Below are 25,782 nucleotides of genomic sequence, written 5' to 3'. Positions count from 1 at the left end.
ATTGAATTAATTAAGAATGTCTTAATTCAGTTGAAATTGAATTGAAATGAAATCATATTTGTTTTGCTCTGGCTCTGCTCCCTTTTTTTCCCTCTACATTTTGGAACTGATGCATGTGGTGGAAGCAATGATGATCTGTAAAGACAGAAAGGAACAGAGAATATATATATATACACACACACACACACACACACACACACATACACACACACACACACACACATACATACACACACACACACACACACACACACACACTGTGTGTGTTTGTGTGTATTAAACTCCTGCCTTAATTTCTTTGACTTACCATTTCCAGTTCCCTTTCCACTCATATATCTTTTCTTGCCCTGAAAGGGAATAGCTTTATGGATACATGAGTGTGCATATATGAAGTTTTTGGAAAGTGATCACCAGCATACCACTCAAAGGTACCTTGTCTTCCTCCAAACTGTGCTCTCTTGCTTTTGAGAGAGGTTAGAAACCATTAATCAGCCTCCTAGGGAATGGACAGCTGTTAAAAATTACTCATTGTGTTCTAGAGTTACAGATGTAAAGACAAGGGGGAGGGGAGATTTGGAAAAATGGAACCCCCCACTATTTCCCATCCCTCCATTCATTTCCCACCCTTGGTCCTCACTTTTCTATCTAAAGTATATTCTCAGTTCAACCGTTGGATAATTGTTACACGCAACTTGGCCCATTTAAGACACTCCAAAATCAGAAGTGTGGATTTAGTCGACAACCCCCATTCCTTCTGTGTTGACACAACATCCTCAACTCAGGTTAACAAAATACAATGGCTGTGCTCACACAATATATGATACCCAAATGAATAAACTGCATAATGGCTGAAAGTGAAACCTGGTTCCCAGAAAGTGCTAAAGCAGTGCTAGATTTCCCACATCCCACTAAACCATAAGATACACAACCCCCCTTTAGTCTAGTTGAGCCTGCTATGTGAATCCAAATACTACCTCCTCTATCAATATAATTTTTACTCCATTCTTTTGTCCATTGAAGTCAATGGTTCAGTTATGTTTAGAGAGCACCATGAAAGAGTTCTTGAGAGTATATTTTAGTGGATTCATTTTACTGCTTTGAATGATATGCATCAAGCCATCTGATACCTTCAAATGCTGAACCATGCTTTGGGTTCTTCTTGTATGGGACTGGTGGCATTTCCCTTGTGGCTTACAGTTACTATAGGACTTACAAGAAAGGCTGTTTTATGTCATTCTGCTGCCAGAGGCAAAGAGAAAGATAGAGCCCCTCCCTTTTTTTTCTTCCATGACCCTATACTAAGTTGACGGGAAATGAAACCCTTCCTCAACATGGCTAACTTCATCCTTCACTTATCTTGAAGGCAACATGCCGACTAGCATAGAGATTCTGAGATGTCACCTTCCTTGGGGCCAGATGAAGTGAATAAGCATCTAATCAAGGGAGGAATTCTTACTGCAAAAACAGGCAGACCTTCATGGACGGTATGAAAAAACTACTTTTTTCTCCCATTGGAAATGACTTCGTCCCTTAACTGATCATGATTTACCTTTCAATTGATAGTTATTTTTCAGTGGGACTTTTGTCTATGTTTTCTCCCACTCTAGAAAACCTGAGATCTTTAGGATTATGGGTGGGCTATAAATATTTCAATACAACTTTTTTTAAAGTCAGTATCGTACCATGTACCAGGAAGACAAAGAACAAGAAAGTAATTATTTGAGCACATCATGTATCAAGAACAACGCATGCATATATGCATGCTATGGAAGAATCAAACTTTTGTAAAATGGTAATTTTCTTCTTGACCTACCTAAGAAGGCATGTTGGAAAAATGTGCCAGTTTTGCAATGACAAAAAGTTAAATAAGGTGCCCTAAAGAAAATATGAGTTAGGAAACTATAGCTTTTGGAAGGTTGTTACCATGTTTAGCTAAACATTATTAGATGATCTACTGTACATAGGATTTCTTCATTCCATGTGGGGAATGCAGAGGGAAAAGAGACCCTGAACATATCCATGCTGCCGCTCCTGTTGTTTTCATCTTTTTTAATGCAGAAGGGGGGCTCACAAAAACCACAATTATAAAGCTATAAGATGAAAACTAATGAATATATGCAAATTGATGCATATATGACTTCTGGCACACTTCTAATTAAGGCCCATCAATTTGGGAAGTTCCCAAGAAACACTGGTTGGCAAAAGGGGATCTTTTATTGGGTGGATGGAGATTGGCATAGACATATGGAAGCTTTTGACTTTTGGAGAATGTTAAAGATGGATACTGGAATGCTGGAATTTTTATGCCCTCAATGAATGTATGTATGGATCAGTATGCCCAATGTGTTTCTCACTTTATAAGGTCAGTGATGACCATACTAATGGGATACTCCTGTTGTAACATCACAGAAGGCATGTTCATTCTGTCTTCAAGGTCACAGCTTGTCTGTGAAGGCAAGACTCACTTATTGAATTTACAAATCCAACTGCATGCACAAAACATTATTTTAATAAACATGGGTAATTGGTACCACTAGACATATACCTGAGTCTTTCTGATTCTTAAGGGCCATCACCTTTGCTGTCTACAGAACTGGGAGCACAACTGACACTTCGTTGGCTTTGCTGATGTGCTGATTTATTTATTTACTTAGAAAATATGTATACCACTAACTCCGTTAACAATTCAAGAAAATGGTACAGTAAAAACCTCATTAACAATCTAATCCTAATCTCAATCCTACTCATAGATATAAAACAGAAAAACTAAAGCAGTGTCATCAACAATATGGGCCTACCATGAAGGGTTTGACTTGATGTCAGAAGTATCCCTTTCATTACTCCAGCTTTTTGCAACTTGGTGCAATCTAGGTGTTTTGGTTGAAAATTCCTGCAATTATCAATTGGCAAGGCAAATGGTCATGGTGACCCAGGTTTCTGGGAGCTTAGTCCAATATTTTATTTTATTTATTTATTTTATTTATTTTCTATCCCACGTTTATTATCTTTATAAATAACTCAAGGTGATGAACACACCTAATACTCCTTCCTCCTCCTATTTCCCCCACAACAGCAACCCTGTGAGGTGGGTTGGGCTGAGAGAGAGGGACTGGACCAAGGTCACCCAGCTGGCTTTCGTGCCTAAGGCGGGACTAGAACTCTCCTACCACACCTGATTGGCTCTTGGGCTGAGAGAGAGGGACTGGCCCAAGGTAATCCAGTTGGCTTTCACGCCTAAGGCGGGACTAGAACTCTCCTACCACATCTGATTGGCTCTTGGCCTGAGAGAGAGGGACTGGCCCAAGGGCACCCAGCCGGCTTTCATGCCTAAGGCGGGACTAGAACTCTCCTACCACACCTGATTGGCTCTTGGGCTGAGAGAGAGGGACTGGCCCAAGGTAATCCAGTTGGCTTTCACGCCTAAGGCGGGACTAGAACTCTCCTATCACGCCTGATTGGCTCTTGGGCTGAGAGAGAGGGACTGGCTGAAGGTCACCCAGCCGGCTTCCGTGCCTAAGGTGGGACTAGAACTCACCGTCTCCTGGTTTCTAGCCCAGCACCTTAACCACTAGACCAAACTGGCTCTCAATCTTCTGGAGGCCTCTAAGTAACAGTAGTCTGCCCTGCATGAAAGCACCATTTAATATGGATTCAAGGCAACTGCATTCCAATTAGAACACACACACACACACAAACACACTTGAGGAAAAGAACAGGATCAGATCTTGGTTGTGCTGACACAACCTCAGTTTAATGAGCTGTGCCCATATATACTATAATAAAATAAACACCTGCCAGCCACATCTAGAAGCAATCTACAGCCTTTTTTTTCTCTCTCCCTGCTTTTTTTTTTTTAAGGAAACCAAATCTATAATTGTAGATGCTTATCTGCAACATCTGTCTCTGAAGGAAAATGTTAGAAATGGCTGCTGGGATGAAAATGTTGTCACTCTAGGACACTTAAGGGCCTAAACATTTTCCTGATAATTAAGAAAACAAACAAACAGTAACAACATGCCTCTCAGTTTCCTTCCCTGAAATATTTAGCTTTCCCCAACCCCCTTGAGGAGGCATATCTGCTGAGCACACATGCCTTCTGAGGGCACCTAGCTATGGCATTATAATTGCCAAGGGTTCTATGACAGCTTTTAAGGGGAGAACCTGGCACCAAAGCCAGGATTTATTCATTGGTTTATTTTTTGCGAAGAGTCGGAGGTAATGTTTGCTGCAGATTGTAGTATGTGATGTTGGCCAGACACAGAAAGGGAAAGAAAAACATCCAGTCCAGCATTCTGGGTCACACAATGGCCATCCAAGCGCATTCAGGAAGCCGATGTTTAAAGCATATTACCTGGGCTATTATTTCTTTCTTTCTTTATTCTTAGTTTTCTATCCTGCCTTTCCTCTGGGAACTCAGGGTGGTTTATATTCAGATGTCCCTTCATTCCATCCCCACTGTCCTGTGAAGTACTTAAGCCATGGATCCCAAGAAGGACAAAACTGGGGTCAAGCTATTTCACTGAATCTTCAAACTCTCAGGAGAGGTGTCAAAGTTTGAGCAAGTCTTCTCATAAACACATACATATTTTCTTTGGAAGCTCGTGGTCTGATTATATACCATACTGCATTGGTTGCCAGTATGCTTCTGGGTTCAATTCAAGGTGTTGGTTATCACCTTTAAAGCCCTATATGGCATGGGGCCAGGTTACCTAAGGGACCGTCTCATTCCCGTTACATCAACCCGTGCCACCCGGTCGTGCAGAGAAGGCACACTACGGGTTCCGTCTGTAAGAGAATTCCATCTGGTGGGGTCCAGGAGGTTGGCCTTCTCTGCAGCAGCTCCCACCCTTTGGAATATCCTTCCCCCAGAAGTGAGGCTGGCCCCCTCCCTCCTGGACTTTAGAAAACAATTAAAGACCTGGTTTTGCCATCGTGCCTGGGGCGGGAGGGAGAATAGTCACCTTTGGGGATGGCTAGTTTCCTAGGTTGGCCCTATTCAACTTGTGGGTTATAGAGACCTTTTAGCCATCAGGTTCCTATCATATTTATCTTTTATCACGTATTATATTTATTCTATTGTTTTATAGGTTTTTTATTGATGTTTTATTGTAAACCACCCAGAGTCCCTTTTTTGGGAGATGAACGGTGATAAATTTGATAAATTAATACATACATACATATAATGAAATCCCACTGCAGATTAGCAATGGTAATGCTAGTCTGACTTTTATTTTTAAATGTTTTATCTGTACATTCTGTAAAGCTAGTGGCCAATCAAAGTGAAAAAAATGGGGAGGGTAACACTGGGAAATGGAAGTCCATTTGAAAGAGAGCAGTAGAAAGAGGGAAAAAGAGGGAGTGAAATCTACATTTTAATGAACATATTTTCAAGCTATTTCAAATAAGAGTCCAAGAGAAATAATTACAAAAGTTTGGGAAAAAAGAGCATTAGCTTTGATAGCTTTCTCCTCTGTGAAGCAATTAAAACGAGCCATTTTTCAAATACCAAGCAGAAAATTACTAATGGACAGACTCAAAAAAAGCTTTCATTTCAATCTCATGTCCTTTATTCTTCTAAAAAAAAAAGGAAGAAGAAAAAGGTGGTTTTTAGATAGATTACTACATAAAGGAATCACTCGCTGGATGTCATAAAAACTATGTCTGGGTAGAATGACAAAGATTAACAGCAAGATTTAAATCACGTAGCAGTCCAGTTAATAGCAATGTCTAATTAAGGAGTGCATTATCAGTCTGTAATGTTGATTTGATAGAGAGAACTTCAAGTTTGGAATGTTTCATTGTAAGTGTCTCCCATGAACAATTCATATATATATGTATAAAGGAGAATCCAAGTTACTAACCATGCTTTGAAAGCAATCTGTTTATATTACTTTTGCATATGATCCCAGTAGACCTAAGAAACATGGAAATTAATGTGGTTAAAATCAACTGAAATATATTTGCTCACAATCTCAGAAATTTGCAATCAATTCTAGACCTGTATGAGTTGTGAATACACTGGCTGGGTTCACACATGATGCTAAAACATAGGTGGCTGAGGAAACCACGGTGGCCTGCTTCACAAGCAATACGACATTAATCATGATTTACAAATCACAATAGTTGTATTCAGACATCAAGCCAAACTCATATAAACCATGCTTTATGTTAACACAATGTATGACTTCAGTCATTCGTCTGTTTAAAGTAGCATTAGGCTAAACAGTTCTACATTTAAAAAAAAAAACCATGCAGTTCAGTGGAAAGGAAATTGCTACCACTTTTTTTTTCGAAGGAAAAGATTATGTTAGGGAAATCCTAATAGGTGGAGTGTGGTGCTCTTGTACTTCTTCAGCACAAAGAGATCTAGGGCTGTAAATATGAATGTCCTGTCTTCCACTGTGCAATTCTCTCTACAGGTGTCTGCAGCATCCCTGGCTTTTGTGCTTCCAGGCATCAGAGAGCAGTTCTCCATCTTTGCAGATCAGGTAATGGGAGACCCACGGAGGCAGAAGAATACTATAGAGAACCCCGAAAGTAACAACAGCATCCTCACCCACCTACTAATCCTAAAGCAAGTTGAAACCACTGTGCAAAGAAAATCTAAAGACATTCTTAATTATCTTAAGACTGAATCCACTTTGAAACTTCAGAAACTTAAAACAGAAATTTCAGCCTAGAATTCAGCCTAGAATTCACTAGAAGGGCTGTGAAAAGCTTTGGTCTTCAGATTCAGTTCCAAGGTGATTCAATCAGATCTCCAGCTTGACTTTCTAAATTGCCCCAATACGATGACTCAGTATGAATCATCAAATGGAATTTACCTGATTTTCCAGAATCCATGATTCAAATCAACATGATTTAATGGTCAATATTGACTCATCAATTTGAATTATCCTAAAGCCAATTTAACCATCCCTAATAAATTAGCATGGCTCAGATATTTGGCTTTTGTGACAGCTAAGTGGAATCTTTCATTTCTTCTTTTTTTTGCAGACTATGAATTTTTTTAAAAAAGCATCACTCTGAAATTTCTGAGAAGATACCAGCAAAGTGATATAGAAGTTATCTTAATGCTCTGCATGTTCTCCTACAGCAGCTATATAAGACTCAGGGACTATCCAAATGTTTTTGGCCTTTAATTCCCATGATTCCTAACCAGCATGGCCAATAGCCAGGACTGATGGAAACTGTGACCTAACAATATTCAGAAGAGCAGAGTTTCCCTATCCTTGTGCTGAAGATACCTGGCCACAGATGGAAGCAAGTGCCCACCATCCCTTAGTTTCCACGTCTACAATTTTGAATGACTTGCTCTGATTCCATAAATACATATCTTTGTTCTTATGATAATGTGCTTTTCCTTTTCTATTTTAAAATTAGCTGGATACATGGAGACTTTGATGGTAAGAAGATGAGGATGTGAATGGGATTATATAGTCTTCAGAATGGTGTCCTTTGACTCACTAAGCCCAATCAAATTGTAAAAGGCTGTGACTGAGGCAGTGTCTGGTGTGAATGCAGCCTAGAAGGTCCAGGATCTTGCCCAGATCCCAAGGAGGCTTCCTTTGAAGGAGTATGGAATTCTATGGACTTGAAATTTTTGAAGAGTCTAAGTATCACATTCCACAGATATCTTAGCTGGCTTTCCAAATAACCCCTCTGGCCACATCCTGACCATTTCCTGGATCCATGACATCTTACTTCTCCATTGTCCGTCCCTCAAAGGAAAAGAAAAAGCATGTCACTCTTTTGGCTGTCAGGAGAACGTCTTTCCTTCTTTATCTCTGGGTCTCTTTGTGAGCCTAGGCCTAGCTGAAAGGAGGCAGCATATCCATTTCAATCCACTGTTTTCACAACAAGAACCTGAGTCTTGCTTTTGTGTTTGAAGGAACCTAGGAGATTAATTTTTACTCCAGATTTTTTGCAGAGATTAGGCATGCAGGTTCACAAATGCAGCCATCTCCACAGAGTAATCAGCTGCAAATGCAACGTTGTGGCTTCTGTTGCTCCTCTACCAAATCCTGAGAAATTATCTGCCGAACTGAGGGAGTCTGAAACCTCCAAATAACACCAGTGACCTTACAGGGAACATGTCATGAAGTCATTTTAGCGTTGGCTAGAAGAGCATATTAAAATACAAGGCATTTGCTGTAGTAAAAACAGGGTACCTCATTCCAGCTGTCTATATATATTCCTTTCCAGCACTAAATCTGTCCAGGGACCTTTCAGAAATATAGCATTATGCCTCATGCCTTCGCTTAGTGAATAGAAATGTGAAAAGGATGGAGATAAAAATCAGAGGGACATACAATAGCGAATGTTCTATGATTTAATCACCATTACAGCTTAAAACAGCACAGTCGACATTCACCCTTGGTAAGTCAGGGATAAATCTCCATCTATGGCCACTGGGGAGAGTGATGGTTTGGTAATGCTGGGTCTTTTAAAGATGCAGACCCCCAAGCACTGCAAAGAAAATGGTTGAAGGGCACAGGAAGTTGCCGGCTTCATGAAAGATAGTTTAATGGCCAAGTCCCCAATATTAGGGTAGGTTCAGGGTTGCTGAAATCATCTGACATTCGTTGACCACTGCCATATCTCTCTGGTGATGGCTATTCCTTCTCAGCAGTCTGATTGGATCTAACCACCCTTTTAATCCTTTTAATGATCCAATCTAGTGTATCCTTGGGATGCTTATTTATTTTATGCATTTTGTCATTAAATATATAGGCTGTCTTTCCTCCAGGAGCTCAAGATGACATATGCAACCTACTTGGGTTGAGCCACAGCACTTACCAAGCTTCTGTGGCTGCAGGTGGACCTGAAACCTGGTCTCACCGACTGTATTCCAATGCTTTAATAGTTATCCATGCGGGCTCTTGACCACTGAGCATTGCCATTTCAGCTGGATGTTTACCAGGCCCACTGATATAAGAAGAGCAATGTAGTGTAGTGGTTAAAGTGTTAGACTTGAAACAAGCAGAGAAGGGTCAAGTCCCACCTGAACATGGCTCACTGGATGACTTTGGGCCAGTTGTTTTCTCTCAGCCCAACCAAAATAGCACATAGGTTCTTGTGGGGATAAGATTAGTGGAGAGGAATCATCTATATACTGTAAGTCTACTTGAGTTTCCCGAGAAAAGGCAAAATGGAAATGCAATCAATATAATAAAGGGTTTTTTTTCCCAAGGGCATTCAGAAATGTGATGATTTTTCTGTTGCTGGTGCTAATTCATTCTCTAGTTCAAGTAGCCTGCATCATATCTCTGAATACTAAGATGCCCCAACCTTCACACTTTGATATGGGGAGAACACTGGGTTGGGTTAAGCTGCTAAATTTACCTACTGCCAGAATTGGGAAGATAACATAACCTTCAGCACAAGGGAATCCTAAAATGCAATGTTATTAGTTTGTTTTATAAAGGTGAGTGACAATGATTTACTTTATTTATTTAGGTATTTATTTTCTATCCTGCCTTTATTATTTTATAAATAACTCAAGGCAGCGAACATACCAAATACTCCATCCTCCTCCTATTTTCCCCACAACAACAACCCTGTGAGGTGAGTTGGGCTGAGAGAGAGTGACTGGCCCAAGGGCACCCAGCTGGCTTTCACACCTAAGGCGGGACTAGAACTCTCCTACTATGCCTGATTGGCTCTTGGGCTGAGAGAGAGGGACTGGCCCTAGGTCACCCAGTTGGCTTTCATGCCTAAGGCAGGACTAGAACTCTCATACCATGCCTGATTGGCTCTTGGGCTGAGAGAGAGGGACTGGCCCTAGGTCATCCAGTTGGCTTTCATGCCTAAGGCGGGACTAGAACTCTCCTACCATGCCTGATTGGCTCTTGGGCTGAGAGAGAGGGACTGGCCCTAGGTCTATCACACCTGATTGGCTCTTGGGCTGAGAGAGAGGGACTGGCTCAAGGTCACCCAGCCGGCTTTCGTGCCTAAGGCGGGACTAGAACTCTCCTATCACACCTGATTGGCTCTTGGGCTGAGAGAGAGGGACTGGCTCAAGGTCACCCAGCCGGCTTTCGTGCCTAAGGCGGGACTAGAACTCACCGTCTCCTGGTTGCTAGCCCAGCGCCTTAACCACTAGACCAAACTGGCTCTCTTTACAAACTGTCACTTTACAGGTAAAAATGAACAGGTGCAAGCTAAACCTTTATCTTGCCTCTGGGATCTCCAGTAATGATAAAAGAAGCTTGCTTCTATTGGAATACTCCAATCTCCCCTTTGTCTGTCTCATCTTCTCTTGAGTTGCATTTCTCGGTCACTGTGGAACTGGGGTAGACAAAGATTTGTTGCTTTGAGCTGCCCATGTAATCTCCCCTCCCAGTTCTTAGAAGACTGCAGGAGCTTCAGCTGACATACAGTGAAGACTTGGCCCTTCGGGAGCTTATTTTGTAAACTAGATACGTTAAGCTTTGTGGAGATTTATTGCAGCCCTTCCTCTTCCTCTTCCTCCTCCCCCTCCCCCCGAAGAACCACCAAACCATGGCATTTAGGTGCTGACTATCAACAGCATAACTTATGGTGCGCAGCGCCCTCCACCCCAAAATATTCCAAGTGCCACATGTGGCATGCAGATGGCTTACCATTGTGGCAGTGCATAATAAGAACATGTTTGAAACTAGGGTTTTGCTGCACTTCTGACATAATGGGGAAAAATATGTTTTGGAGTACCCAGGGCATGAATGTAGCAATTCTCTGCAACTCCTTAGATCAGCTGCATCTGCAGCTGCTACATGATTTTGGGAAGGAGGCATCTGCTTGAAGGAGATACAGTAGTGGCCACACTCATGCCTCTACATATTTCAAAGCATCTTTTTTTGGAGTTGATTTCGAAGCATTGCAAAGCCTACGGCACATCTATTTGCAATTGCTTTTTATCTGTAGTTACCGCTAGATGATGAATTTATGCGGGACATTTTACATGGAAAGTATGTGATCTACTGTTAAAATGCAGCACTATCATCTCTCTGTCTCTCTAATCAATCTCTCTATCCTCTTTAGATATTTTAATAGTGCAACTTACAGTGTGAACCTTCCTCCAAAATGTTATCCTACAAGATGAAAATTTAAAATCATATAATATAAAATCAACCTCACTAACTAGAACATCAAAGATAAAGCAAAAGAAAAAGCTCCAATTTCTTTTAAAAAATAAAAAAAATAAAAAAGATGGTTCTCTGGGTAACGTCTGAGTGTTTGCTCACCTGGATCTTTACAGCCCACATAGAAACAGGCAGCAATATGTAAATCCCATGGTTGCAAATTACTTAAGTATTGGGCCAACAGAGAAAAGCCCCTATTTCTCCTAATCCTTCTTACTAGGGTGTGTTTGAAAGGTGAAAGGTCCCCTGTGCAAGCACTGAGTCATGTCTGACTCTTTGGGGGGATGCCGCTTTTGCGACACTTTCTTGGCAGACGATAGCGGGATGGTTTGCCATTCCCTTCCCCAGTCGTCACCTTCCCCAGCAAGCAAGCTGGATGCTCATTTTACCAACCTTGGAAGGTTGGAAGGCTGAGTCGACCTGAGCCGGTTCCCGAGAATCCAGCTTCCACTGGGATCGAACTCGGGTCGCAGGGAGAGTTTTCAGTTGCAATACTGCCGCCTACTGCTCTGTGCCACACAGAGGCTGTATAGGGTGCGTTTAGCAGGGCTTATATGGCAATCCTACGGTCCTGGTGATATCCATGACCACAATTTGTCATATAATAATAAAAATAACACACACACACAAACACACATATATATACACACACACATAGAGTATATATATATACAGTGTGTGTACATGTATGTATGTATGTATAATATATATATTTTTAAATACAATTTTGGGACTCTGCTGCAAGAATAGAAAAGGAGAGGAAACAGGACATCTTTAGAACCATCTCTAGAATTTGCTTCATCAGTGGTTGGATTTTCCAGAAATAACAAACTTACATCATCTGAAGCTAAATCAATGGATTTACAGTAAATCCATAGGGATGCGGTGGCGCTGCGGGTTAAACCGCTGAGCTTGCCGATTGGAAGGTCGGCGGTTGGAATCCGCATGACAGGGTGAGCTCCCGTCGCTAGTCCCAGTTCCTGCCAACCTAGCAGTTCGAAAACATGCAAATGTGAGTAGATTAATAGGCACCGCTTCGGCGGGCAGGTAACGCCGTTCCGTGTAGTCATGCCAGCCACATGACCACGGAACTGTCTACAGGCAAAGGCCAGCTCTTCGGCTTTGAAACGGAGATGAGCACCGCCCCCTAGAGTTGGACACGGCTGGACTTAATGTCAAGGGAAACCTTTACCTTTACCTTACAGTAAATCCATACATCTATTCAGGTGATTATCTCATATGCAGTATGATGATTTCCAAAGCCTTCACTCAGGAACACAGGTTCTGTGCATTCCCCAAGTCTAGGTAATTTGACTTGGAAAAATGGAGCCTTGGAAAAATTGGATAAGGACATTTCAGACCCTGCAGAAATGCAATTCATACCACAGAGCCCTTTTCCATCATCAAGTTGAATTCCCATCCCAGCAACTTCAAACATGCATCTCCTGGCAGACTTGCTCAAAGACACAGTATAAAAAGCTCATATTTCTAATCCTTTTCAGATTTTTTTGGTGTGTGAGTGTGTGGAAATGAAACCCAGCAGCTTGTACTAGAAAGGAGATGGAAAGTAAACCCAAAACCAGTTGGTTGAAGAGCTGAGAAAGCGTGGCAGAAGTCAAACAATTATTGTATAAGATGAAAGAAGGTACAGAAAGATGAAATGTATTTGTTCCATGGAACAGTGGGTGGAGGAACAAGACATACAAATTCAGTATTCAGAATTCTCATGTTTCACTTTAACAAATTCCATTACAGTAGGAAGATTAAAAAAATACATTTTGTCTTTTTTTTGTGTGTGTGGGGGGGAAAGAACTGTGGATATGTAAGTAAACACATCAGAAAAGGAGGGTGTGCATTTGTGTGTTTGCATGTGTGTATGTGTGACAGAGGGAGAGAGAGGAAAATGGGATCTCAAGTTTACAATATCCAAGAAACCTGCACCTAACTGAATGAATAAATGGGGAGCATGCATAAGGAAACCAAAGTATTCCAAACTCCCCTGTTTCTTAAGACTGCCTTTTGACTTGACAAGCATGAAATGGAAGGGTAGAACAGAATTATTAGCTCTTGTTGAAAGATGATTCTTCAGAACAATTGGTCTTATTTTGGGTAAAGCAGGAAAGTGGCTGTTTAAGGGGTGGGGGGAAAGATAACATACTTCCCAGAGAGCAGTTTGTGAAGGCTGCATTAACCCTCAAAAGTCATTACTCAAAAGAGAGAAATTTACACTGCCCTTAGTTTTTCAGAAATATTTTCAAGACAGTTAAACATATCATCCCCCAATGATTTCTCAATACTGCTTGAAAAAAAAAAAGTTTGCTGTTCATCTATATTGCTTCCTCTTGCTTTTCTTCCCATTTGATCTATTTGCTCTTAGTCAGATCACGTAGTTGCATGAAAATACAGCATTGTGGCTCTCCAGGATTCCTGATTGGTTGATATCACTTTTATCATCAAGCTGGGCAGGAGAAAGAGGTAAAATAGTAACTCCAAAAAGGATCAGCAAAGTGGTTTGGGAGATGCGTATAGTAGTATTCTTTGGAAAACAGTTTCTGGTCCATACTTACCTCTTTCTTCCCATATTTAATTCTCCTATGGGGCTGTTGGAAGGAAGGGCTTGCAGATTCTAGGATTCTCTGCTGGCACTAGGAAGTGAGGATTAGCCCTCTGTTAGCCTCCACATCCCTGGTTTGGATGAAAAGGTTGATTTGGGAAGATAAGTTTGGCTCCAAGCAAACCCAGCACTGCTTGGGGTTACAGAATAACTCTAATTCCAGTGCTGACTGGATTGTGGCATTCACTTAATTTGCTAATTCCAAACATGGCCAAATTAAGCAAGTGCAAACACAGTCAAGGTACCTGAGAATTCCCTCTCCAAGTTTCAAACCAAACATTCTACATATCATTGCCAATTATTTTGTGGGCTTGAACTGTACCACTGTCCTTTTATAGCACTGTTTGGCCCTTGATTTTTTTGGGGGGGGGGTATGTATCTTTATTTACATTGCTAAGAGATCCCCTATGATGGAAAGACAGTTGAGACATTATGTAGTTGAGCTTAGGTAGGTAGAATCCACAGTTCAGAACATCCCTAGCTGACTTCCACAAACCTTCAAAATTAAATGAAAATATTGTACACGGATATTTAAAATGTTTGTATTTCTCCTGAAGATCACATACGCTTCAATCTGCATTCCCTCTTTAGTTTTTATTCTGAATACCTTCAGAATTTGTCTTGGTGTACCTTCCTCTTAAATTCTGTATGATGATGTTGATGTTGATGTGCTTTCAGTATTCATTAAGACTAATAATAATTTTAAGGAAGGGAATAATTCAGATAAGATTTCAGGTGAGAAGGTCAAAATCTCCCTTGAGATTACATAGAACCATAAGGGTAAGATCTTCAAAATCTCACAAGATTTAACGTTCTCACCAATGTTTGACCAATTCAATGTTGCAACAACAACAACAACATTATTTGTGGGCAATATTGCTATTGTGGATCTGTACCTAAAGCCTGAAAGAGTTGCCAACTCCTGAAATTATCTTTTCTCTCTTCCTCTCTCTAAATGAATGTAGGGTGAATGTTGCAGTTAATTTGCATTTCCTATAGAGTCTCTAAAGCGCTTACTTCATTTCTCTGAACTGCAAGTTTCCCAGTAATACTACATAACCATTCCATAGGACTTCCATGCATTCACGAAGCTGCGTAAAACGCTGCCCAGTTTGAGATTTCTAGCCCAGATTATTGGAGTCAATATGCAGCTACATTGTTGCAATATATCTCTCTCTGACTCAGCTGTCCAACAACACTCAGCATCATAATCATGCAAATTAAATACAAATTTTTTTAAAAATTGCCCCCATTAAAATGATCTATTAACATTGAAAGGCTCCTGTACTTAAGGGGAATGACTGTAATTGCATGATCTTGCCATTGGCACATCTTAGACCTGGCAGATCTTGAAGATATTTACACCTCTGGGATTAATTTTATTGTAAGGAATTAACTTTTGGCAAAGCTCTCTTGCTACCAGGAGGGGAAAAAACAAAACAAAACCCTGCTAGCAGCTGCTTTTTTAATAATTGTAAAGTAGGGAGGGGAGAATGGAACCGAACAAATGCCCAAACTCCCCAATATTAAGAATTTTCTTCCTTCCTTGCTCTCCTTTTCTCTCCCTGCCTTACAAAATAACAACAGAGTTAGCTAGTTAAAATCTGTTTATAAAATCTTGACCTTTCACTGTAGCTGAACTACGAAGAGTCACAATTTTGAACATTGTATGCCATTATGTCCACTCAGCCATGGCGACAGCTAGATTTACAGATTCCTAAGTGTCCCTAGATTAATCAGTGGGGCTGAGAAAAACAGCTTACTGCCAAACCACGGTGTGAGTTGCCCATTCAACAGGAAAAATGGCAGTGCATTTTCCAGTAAAAAAACCCAGACCTTTAAAGCAGGGGGTAGATAAACTTTTGGTGGACCAGAGCCATCCTGTCATTTTTGTGGGGCTAAAGACGACAAAAGGGGCTGGTTTGCATAATATGCTAAGCCTCTCAAAATCAAACCAAGATGAACACAATCCAAGATCTTTAACTGGCCTGGTCAAGCATGTTGCATGAACGGAGATATTGGGTCACCTTCAGCAATCCATTCTGGTTTAACCACGTTTCCTTAAGCTACAATAGGAACAATGGCCTAGTTCATAACATACAGTGTGTTTTCTTGGTTTTGACATGTTGTGTGGCATGTTCTCTAATACTAGCTTGTAAAACCACTCTGGTTTATGGCTTAGTCTGGTGCAATGAAGACTTGTTCAATGACTCACAATTGAAGAAACCCAGTCTTAGAGTGTGGCGTGAACCCAGTCAATGACTTATTAAGGCACAAGAGGTACAAAAAACCCATGGAGGTGCTTTAAACACTCAAAGGTGATAAACTGGTGGTTGGGGATCATACTTAACCTTTCAGGGGAGATCAAGGGTCAGAATGGGTGAAGCAGTGATTCCATGCCATGCACGTATAATTAGTTTGAGTTTTTTTAAAAAAAGAACGTTAAGCCTATGTTAGGCTCCTGTTACACTTTTCATGTTTCCTGCCTCAACACGTGAAAGGTGATTTTTCAGCAATTATATTCAGAAGGGGTTTGGAGGGGACACAAAAAACAATTTAGGGCTGACGGCAGACCAACACCTGAGCTAGGAAGACAATTGCTGGGGCTTGGCATGGGCTCCACATGTGCAGAAACCTCCTTCAGGTACCTGATGTCTCAGCAGAGCAGACAGAGTGATGCAAAGCACAGAAGCAAGGTGACAGTCTTCTGAAGCATGTCCACATGGCTTTGTAGAGCAGCTTTGCTTGAGCTGGTATCCCAACAAGGGTTTGGTGTTTTCTACAGCATTTGAATAAAAGAGCTTCTAAGACCCTGTGCTTTAGAAAGAGTTAATATTTCTTTCTTTTTGCTCAAGCCATCAAGAAAACAGCATTGCAACATTGCTGGTCCCCGCTCACCACAGCATGACTTGCCAGGCCTGATCTGCAGCATTGCTCACTGTTCTCTGCCGAGTGCACTTGCAACCTGCCTGCCCCCGCCCCCCCCAGAGAAACTGGAGCAAAGTTGAGTAGAAATGCATGTTTGTTATTGAGCAGAGCTGAGAAGAAGGAAAGAGGGGAACGATAAGATCACAGCCTCCAGTGCTTTCTTTATGGGAACATCCTCTGTATGATATATGTCTGCACTGGGTGAAAGAATTGTGTCACCTGCAACATATTTTTAAATGCTGTGACTGTCAGGACAGACAGACAGACAGAAAGAAATTTATACAAAATGCAACAGAGATGAGTGGAGAGTCCTTCACCCAGAAGTTACCTCTCACCAATTCAATCAAGCTAGTCATGCAAATATTAAAAATAGAGGACAGGTCCAAACATTAATTTGCATTACAAAATGCTGGCAATGCTGCTTTGTCATCAGCATTAAGCATGGAGGAGGCATTCAGAGATCAAGAAAAGCTCATAGGCAATTAGGCTACGGAGAACTGTTCTTCTGAAAGCAAGCACATGTAGCAAAGAGTGGCTAAAGGACAACAACCTAGTCCAGGACGTGTTCTTCTGCCACTGAGGTGGCTTAAGGCAAATGAGTACCTTCCTAGCAGTAGCATCTAGTAGTAGTAATCCTAGCATCTTCAGAGTTGTCAGGTTATTATTGGGACAATATTGTTCAAGAATGGCAAATGCAATACAAATGCAGACAATGGTGGTGGTGGTGGCTTAAAAAAGCAAACTTGTCTTCAGAAACTTGGGGTCCTCAAGTATTCATTTGGGTCATCTGGCAAGGGCTATCTCCTTCTTCCCTCCTGTGCTGAAAAGGGGTGAGGGAAAAAAATGAGGGTGAAGAGCAAGAGGGTGGTTCGAAGTAGAGAAATGGGGGGTGTCAGAAAGAGAGATTAGGAGTTCTACTTTATGTTGGATGAAGCCTCCTCAGTTTGCATCTTCCCATTCTGCATTGCCATTTGGCTTCCTGGCAAATTATTCCCACCAAGAAATGGCTTTTGAGGGGGCTTTATAATCTCCTTATACAACACTGCTGCCAGAGCCAAGAGATAGCAGTTGCTTATGTTGGATGCTTCATCTCAAGGGCTCAACGTACACTTGTAAAACTTGGAAGAGGTGCCTGAGCGTACATGTACCCAAACCTGCCCTTGCCTTTGGGGCAGACAAAGCCAAGAAGCTCTCACTTTGTTCCTAGAACTGAGGGGTCCTACTGATTCATGAAACAATTCCAAGATCATGTTTTACTGAAGCACCTCCTTACGTTATGGTTAGGGTGTTAGGCTGCAACCAGGGAGACCCAACTGGAAGCCTACCCTCCAATGTGGAAGCTCATGAGTTGGTTTGGGGCCAGTCATTCTTTCTCAGCCCAAAAACCCCCAACAATGTTATGGTTGGAATCATTGGAGTATGTAAGTTGATTGAAAAGAAGAATTGTAACTCACACGCAGCTTAGAAATTTTAGATTTTATTTTGCTGTTCCTTCCTCCTCTGTGGCTACAAACAAAACGGCCACTTGCCTTATTGGTCTACTATAAATCCTGGGGGTGACCTTCTGTGATTGGTGGTGGCCTACTTTAGAGTCATGCCTGTTCAAGGAAGTGATCAGCCACTAACAGGATACTACTAGGCTGGAGGATGCAAAGCTTTTTCACACTTTCAACCATGTCCTTATCTAACATGTCACCCTGAGGTATTGTGGGAAGTTAATTCTGCCTAGAGTATCTACCCTGTTTCACATGGTGTACTATTCCCACAACCAGGTAAATCTGCAGAAGACATTGATGCAAAAGAAGATCCATCAGAAGGGTGTTTTCCCTTTAAACAGAGATAATAATTTGAGATACAGCTTCAAGAAACTGTTGGCACGCAATTGCAATGGTTAATGAAACAGAAGGAGATTGTCTCATGCATGACTGGAGAAGTTTCATATGAACACTATCAAATTAAATTTAGTTAAATTTGACCCATGCCCTGGTCATCTCCCATATAGACTACTGCAATGTGCTCTACATGGGGCTACCCTTGAAGAGTATCCAGAAGCTACAGCTGGTCCAAAATGCGGCCACATGGGCAATTCTTGGTGCCCCTAGATCAGCACATGTTACACCATTGCTTCATGAGCTGCATTGGGTACCAGTCTGCTTCCAGGTGCAATTCAAGGTGTTGGTTATCACCTTTAAAGCCCTTCATGGCATGGGTCCAGGGTACCTGAGGGACCGTCTCATCCCCATTACATCTACCCATCCCACCCGATCATGTTACCGACCCCGTCTGCAAGAGAATTCCATCTGGTGGGGTCCAGGAAGCGGGCCTTCTCTGCAGCGGCTCCTGCCCTCTGGAACATCCTTCCCCCAGAGATAAGACAGATCCCACCTCTTGTGGCCTTTTGGAAACGATTGAAGACCTGGTTCTGCCACCTCGCCTGGGGCGGGGAGGGAAGTAATCATACCTGGAGATGGTTTGCGCCCTAAAATGGTCCCTTTAGATACACGTGGATGACATTCCAACTGTTATCATCATCTGGATTTCATATTGTATTTATGCTTAGTATTATATTTATATTTATTTATGGTATTCTAATGCTTTTATCTTTGTTGTAAACTGCCCAGAGTCCCCCCTTTGTGGGGAGATGGCCGGTGGCTAAGTTTAATAAATAAATAAATAAATTTTGTTTGGTGTGGCCTACTACTTTTTGGAATGTGGTCACTAGTGTGCTCTTGAAGGCTTGGCACAGCCTTTGCTTTTGAGATAATTGGGCATCCATGCTTTGAAACCACCACCAGCCACTTTTTTGTGTGGGGGGGTGGCGTTCTCAAGCAGACCTGTCTCCCCAGCACCAAAACACTCTAAAATTGCCAAAGTAAGAGGCTTTGAAGATGTTTTCATGTTTACCTCCATTCCTGCCAAAAAAAGAGCAGAGATGAAAAGCAGAGAACAGGTTTCTTCTCTGAAGCTCCTACTATACATGGCATCAGGTTTAATTTAGAGACAGCGAGCCAATGCCACTGCCTCTTTAAGGAAGGGTTTTTATTTACTGTTAGTAAATGTGCCAGACATAGCAGGCCATTACTTATGCATTCGCCTCACCACCACCACCACCACCACCACCACCACCACCACCACCACCCCGCCTTCCCATTCCTTGCATACAAGAAGGTGAAAATAATAGAATAAACATCATATACTTCATTATGATATCGGTTTACACTTCCAAGCATACACAGAAAGAGGCCATTTCATCAAGCTAATTGCTTGAAAGTAAAAGAGAGAGAACTTTTAGCTATTAGTCTATTATGGGGCCTTTTTTCTTAATCACAAATAGGGGGCTGTGGGTCCCCAGGGAGGATATGTATTCTAATTTACAATTGAACTACAGATCCAAGCAATCAATCTTGGGCAGCACTTTTACAGTGTAATTGCTGCAACATCACAAATAAGAGTGGGCGAGTGAGAGAGAGAGAGAGAGAGAGAGAGAGAGGGAGCATACGTTGAGTCCCAACTTGAGGTAGGGATGTTTACCGGGCATGGGTTTAGGATGGGGAGGGACAGGAAAAAGAGACACACACACACACACACATCCCATAGACATGAATATGCAATGAGGGCTCATTAGTGCCCTTGTGTTGCCATGACGAATGGCATTATCCTCAGACCGATGCGGCCTAAACATGAATTTTATAACGACCCATTTATCATGGCTTGTCATGGGTTACTCCGCTGCTTCTCCCACCAGCTTTTGTACTTCTTCTGGTCTGGTTTCAGAATGCCCCCTCCCATTCTCTTTCTTCATGCCTTCAGCTATGGATTCCCTATTCCCTTGGAATCAGTTGAAATGCTCACCAAGTTAGGCAGAAGCTTCCATGAGGGAAGAACCCAAAGAACAGATGGGCTTGGACACAGAGCGCCAGTTATATTAGGGACTTGTCAGTTTTGCTAAGTGCTCTGACCACACTCCTCAAAACAGATGGAACAGGATAAAAAAAATGGGTGAGGCCATTCCAGAAACCAAAGATATTTGATTTAATTCAATTATAAACAGACTGATATTCAGGTAAATGCAGTTAATGTTATTATTTCCATGTACTGAATGATTTTATTTTCTTATTTTCAACATTGAGGGTGGGGGGGAAGGCCCTGAGATCCAAAGTCTAAGCTTTGGAAGAACCTATGCAGCTTTGGGATGTGCACCTTGGACTAAACTGCCATAGCAGAAAACTTCAGAAGAACGAAGGCCAAAATAGACTTTAGTTATACAACAGAAAAGAAGCATCATCTAATGGTTCAATATCTATTAGGCCTAGTTTTAATCCACTGAATTTCTGATTAGTCTGGGAAAAGGGCAACATGAAGTCCTGAGACCAACCAGGTATTAAGAAAATTCCATAGTGTCCTGGTGTCTGTGTCACATACCTTGGTCATCAAGCATTTGGATTACCGTAAAATGCTGTATGTTGGACAACTTCTAAAAACAACATAGAAGCCACAACTGGTCCTGAATGCATTGGACAGACTGCTGGTAGGAAGACATCAATTTTGGGGTTGTTGGACTGATTACTGGTAAACTGGTCACTACCTACAAAGCCCAATGTAACTCCATAGCCATCTGTGATTCTGCTTGTTTCATCCAAACAACTTGAGATGGCCTACTTAATGTTTCCCTCTCCAGGAAGTACATGGGACCTGGATGAGGTGGCAGGCATTCTCTGCATCCGCATCCCCTGATATACAGCACATGTATTGCTGTCCTACCTTACTTTTCACAGGGAATGAAAATGTTTTTGTTCCACTGTGCATTTGGCCTTAAGTGAATGGATTGATTAGGGTGTTCCCTCTTGGGTGTATGCTTCTGTTATTCTTTTTTGCTTACTTAATTTTATTGTTGCACTTGCTTGCCTTGTTGTAAACCTGCCAGAATCTCATGACTGGTCTACAAATGAAAGAAAAGAAAAGAAAAGAAAGAAAGCACCTGTCCATGCTTGCTGGATATTGATGGGATTTGAAATCCAAAATACCTGGAGAATACACTTCCTAATCAATACTGTCCCTATATATATATAACAAACTGAATGTATGTGGGCGTTTATTGAGCAATCAAATGGCAGCAAACAGATGCAGAAAATTCTAGCTGTTTATTACCATGTCATCTGGAGTTTTGCAACTTAGGTCTGGTAGCCTTATCAAAGCTGGGATGAAGGCCACAACCCATAAGGTGGGGAGGATGGTACAGTGGATAAAGCAATGATTCAAAGTAGAAAACAAGAAGGAATGTCTATGTTACATTAATTTCTGGATTCATTTGCGGCATGGGTAGATGTGTATTGTCTTTGTTTTATTTTAATTGCACTGCAGCTATTTAACAGCTTCTACTAGTTTGGCTGAAGCCAGTTTGGCGTCGTGGTTAAGGCACCAGGCTAGAAACTGGGAGACCGTGAGTCCTGGTCCCACCTTAGGCATGAAGCCAACAGGGTGACCTTGGGCCAGTCATATACACTCAGCCCTAGGGAGAAGACAATGACAAACCACTTCTGAAATCTTGCCAAAAAAACTGCAGGGATTTTCCCAGGCAGTTACCAGGAATCAACACTGACTTGAAAGCACCCCAAAAAACTCCTCAACCACCTAGTTTGGTGCATTTCTCATCCCTAAAAGGCACATGACTAATTTCCCCTAGTTTCATTAGTGAAACCCAGTGGAAAGAAAAGGGATCACAACGGCTGCAAAAGTGGATTCAAGGGCTATGTGTAGCTCTTTCACTGAAAGTTGCTTATCTGTAGTCTATGAGTTTTGTGCTAATGTAAGTGTGTTGTGCTAGCAGGATTGTACATATAATCTATTGCAGTCTTCCCTTGAGTCAGTTTAGAAAGCACAGTACCAGGCTGGAGAGGCGCCTGAATTGTTTTTAGAGCAGAGTGTACCACTTGAGGCCATAAGTGCTCCCAAAAAGTTTTGGATTGGCCTTGAGGTCCAAATACCATATGGGCCCACAAAAGTTTTTAAATTGGGTTAAAAAGGAGACCACACCAGAAAGATTTAGGTGAGGCTCTCAGGGCCCTTTGAAAGTTCTTACCAAGTTCTTGCAGTTCTCAGTGTGAGAAAAGAGGGAAATTATTACATACAGGACTGCAGAGTATTTATATTAAATATACTTAGTGTTAATTAAATGGAAAATGTAAATGCAATGAAATCAAATTTAGTTTGGCCTTGGTATCACCCACTACTTTTTGCATACTTTCTGCTTTGGTTAAAGATACAGTAAGAGTCACCTTAAAACACCACCATCACAAGCACAAAGATAGACTCTGCACTATAATTCTCTGTAAAGTTTTGTGCAGATCCTTCCTCTCCTAAATAACCAAGATTCTTCTTTGGAGAGACCAAGAGAAGCTCAGTTTATTATCTCAGCTAAACAGGGTATTTGAAAAACTTCCAAGTTTGTTTGTTTGTTTGTTTGTATGTGTGTGTGTGTGTGTGTGTGTGTATGTATATGTATATGTATATGTGTATATATATATTTATATACACACACACACACTTTGTGTGGATTGCCAGATTTTTAAGATGGTTGTACCATAGTTTTGCATACCATTTTTTTTCGTAAATGTCCCACCAGCAGCTTTAAGATGTTGATCTGAGGAATGAAATCTAAATGCATAAACAAGAGCTGCAGGTTGGAATGGATGGGAGGAAAGTAAAAAATGAGCTCTCTCTAGATAATTCAAACTTCAGACTATAAAGCCAATGGGGGATGTATTTACAGCAAACAATTTGGAATCAGATGTTATGTAATATTTTAGATTTGTAAGACAGCAAGATAAAGAAAGAATTTATTCTACATCTTATGCTGGTAAAGTATGCTAGCTGGCTACACACAGATCCATCTTTCATCATCCCTTAAACATGTTGCAATCTTCTCTGCGCTCTTTCCCTTTCCCTTTTCCATTCTGCCTGTCTCTTAGTTGGCCCTCAGCATTCGTTTCAGAGGAGCAAGTGATGTGTAGAATATTAACTTTGCAAATAAATAAATAAGAAACGTTGCTATCCTTATCGTGACCAAGTTGCTGTTAAAGAGAAAAAGCCATGCAGATTCGTTGATTGGATAGGGCTAATGTTTTCCTAATGAAGAAGCCTAAGCAAAGTTTTGAAACTAATCAGCAAGCTTCCCCCTCTCTCTCTCCCCTCTTGCTGTTGCTGTCTGAACTGACATCTTCAGTCATTAATGAGTTAATAAGAATCTCGGCTTCATCTGAGGAGAGATAAGGCTAAAGAAAGGAGAGCTTTGTACACATAATGACAGGTTCCCAGTTGTCTCCTAAGATGCCATGGGTCAGCCATGTTAAGAATGTGTGTGTCCAATCATCTGCTGATGCTTATCAGCCAGCCTGGAGCATAACCTGACACAGGCCAGTTGGGGAGTTACAATGAATAAAGAACAGACTCAGAGGTTCTGAGAGAGGGCAGGGGAGTGGAGGAGTGTGGAATTGCTATATATACTGAAACACGATGACATGAGACATCAGTGCACCAATTACAAGACAAGTTATTGGATGAAGATGGTGCGTACCTTCAGGCAGGCTTTGAAGAAGCAAATGGTGGTGGCAGTGGCCTCACCCCAATAAAAGGATTGAGTGGCATGGCTAGATAATTTTGGATTGGGTTGTTAATGGTCCTGCAGGAGTCCTCTTTCAACCTTCTTGTTAGTTCCATTGTGAAGCCACAACTCATGCAGTGATAATCATGGTTTTGTTGTAGGAAAGGGTGGCATGTTTTTAAAGGAAAAAAGAATGACCAAGTGCATACCCAACAGGACATTCATTCATGCATACATACATATAAACATACACACATGTTGCATCAACCAGTATCATGACCCAAGTTTGCCCATCATTTGCAATCTTCTAATCATTTTGAGGATCTTTGCCTTCCGAAGCTCTGGATTTTGGCCGTGAAGTTGCAGTTGCATCACAGATCCTAAGTTTCTAAACCTTCAAAGAGTTGGGTAATGGAAATAGCAGTGGGTATGAACGTTGTACTACTGGATTTTTAATCAAGATTGTATAATTTGGGGTCTGCCACTGATATGCAGCCATGTGAGCAATATGTTGTTTTTGTTGGATGCTAATAACTAGGGAAGTGGGACGCGGTGGCGCTGCGGGTTAAACCGCTGAGCTGCCGATCGGAAGGTCGGCGGTTCGAAACCGCGCAGCGGGGTGAGCTCCCGTTGTTAATCCCAGCTCCTGCTCACCTAGCAGTTCGAAAACATGCAAATGTGAGTAGATCAATAGGTACCGATTCGGCGGGAAGGTAACGGCGTTCCGTGTCGTCATGCTGGCCACATGACCCGGAAGTGTCTATGACAACGCCGGCTCCAAGGCTTAGAAACGGAGATGAGCACCGCCCCCTAGAGTCGGACATGACTGGACTTTACGTCAAGGGAAACCTTTACTAGGGAAGGGCCCTGCTTTGCATCCAAAGGCAGAAAAGTGCTTTGGGGCAAGCAGGGGTACCTATGTAGCCCTTGGGGGCATCTTCTTTGACCAAATGCATCTTTTCCTCAGATTGTGCTGAAGCTGCAGAGAGAAGCTGTGTAATCTCAGGATAAGGTAGAAGTAATTAAAGAATTGCTACCAGGTGCAAAGGGAGTGCCTCTGCATGCACCAGAGCACCTTATTTTTCTTTCAAATTGGAAGTGCTTCACAATACTACTATGTTTCTTAGTTTTGGAAACCTCTTTAGCCTTGTGGTCTTTGGCAGACATCAAACCCATGTGGTTTATGAAACTTTATTCAGACCTGGTATATTTTTATTCAGTCTGGAAAAAAAAAGGCTGGGCCGTCTTTTCTCCTGCAGAATTGCACAGCATTTCTTCCTTACCTCCAGCAAAGTGATTTGGCCCTGCCCGTTTCCTTCAGTGGGGATGCTTTAAGAGAATTGAAATAAAAGGAAGATACACTTTTCTATAGGACCTACCCTAGAGATATCCCTGTTGGAATGTGTTTGGGTATCTTGATTTCCTAAACCTTGGGTCAGCAACATTTTCACATCTTGGATAACCATATAGACAATGAACCTTGCAAAATCACCAGATCTTCAGAGTTTTTTGAAGCC

General features: G+C 41.7%; 1 long non-coding RNA gene across 2 annotated transcripts; it reads left to right on the top strand.

Moving 5' to 3' along the window:
• The first annotated feature begins 270 nt into the window (after window positions 1–270).
• On the top strand, window positions 271–7,611 carry LOC134504788 (uncharacterized). 2 transcript variants are annotated; one of them, XR_010068680.1, is made up of 4 exons: window positions 271–1,484; window positions 4,386–4,505; window positions 6,420–6,488; window positions 6,997–7,611. It is a non-coding gene; the product is annotated as an uncharacterized LOC134504788 (long non-coding RNA). The 2 variants fall into 2 exon arrangements; XR_010068679.1 differs by lacking the exon at window positions 6,997–7,611 and having other exon boundaries at window positions 6,420–6,952.
• Window positions 7,612–25,782: the final 18,171 nt, after the last annotated feature.

This window comes from Candoia aspera, chromosome 13 (assembly GCF_035149785.1).
Source record: "Candoia aspera isolate rCanAsp1 chromosome 13, rCanAsp1.hap2, whole genome shotgun sequence".
Taxonomy (NCBI): domain Eukaryota; kingdom Metazoa; phylum Chordata; class Lepidosauria; order Squamata; family Boidae; genus Candoia; species Candoia aspera.
Note: the sequence above shows the minus strand (reverse complement) of the source record. Positions and strands in the feature narration are given on the sequence as shown.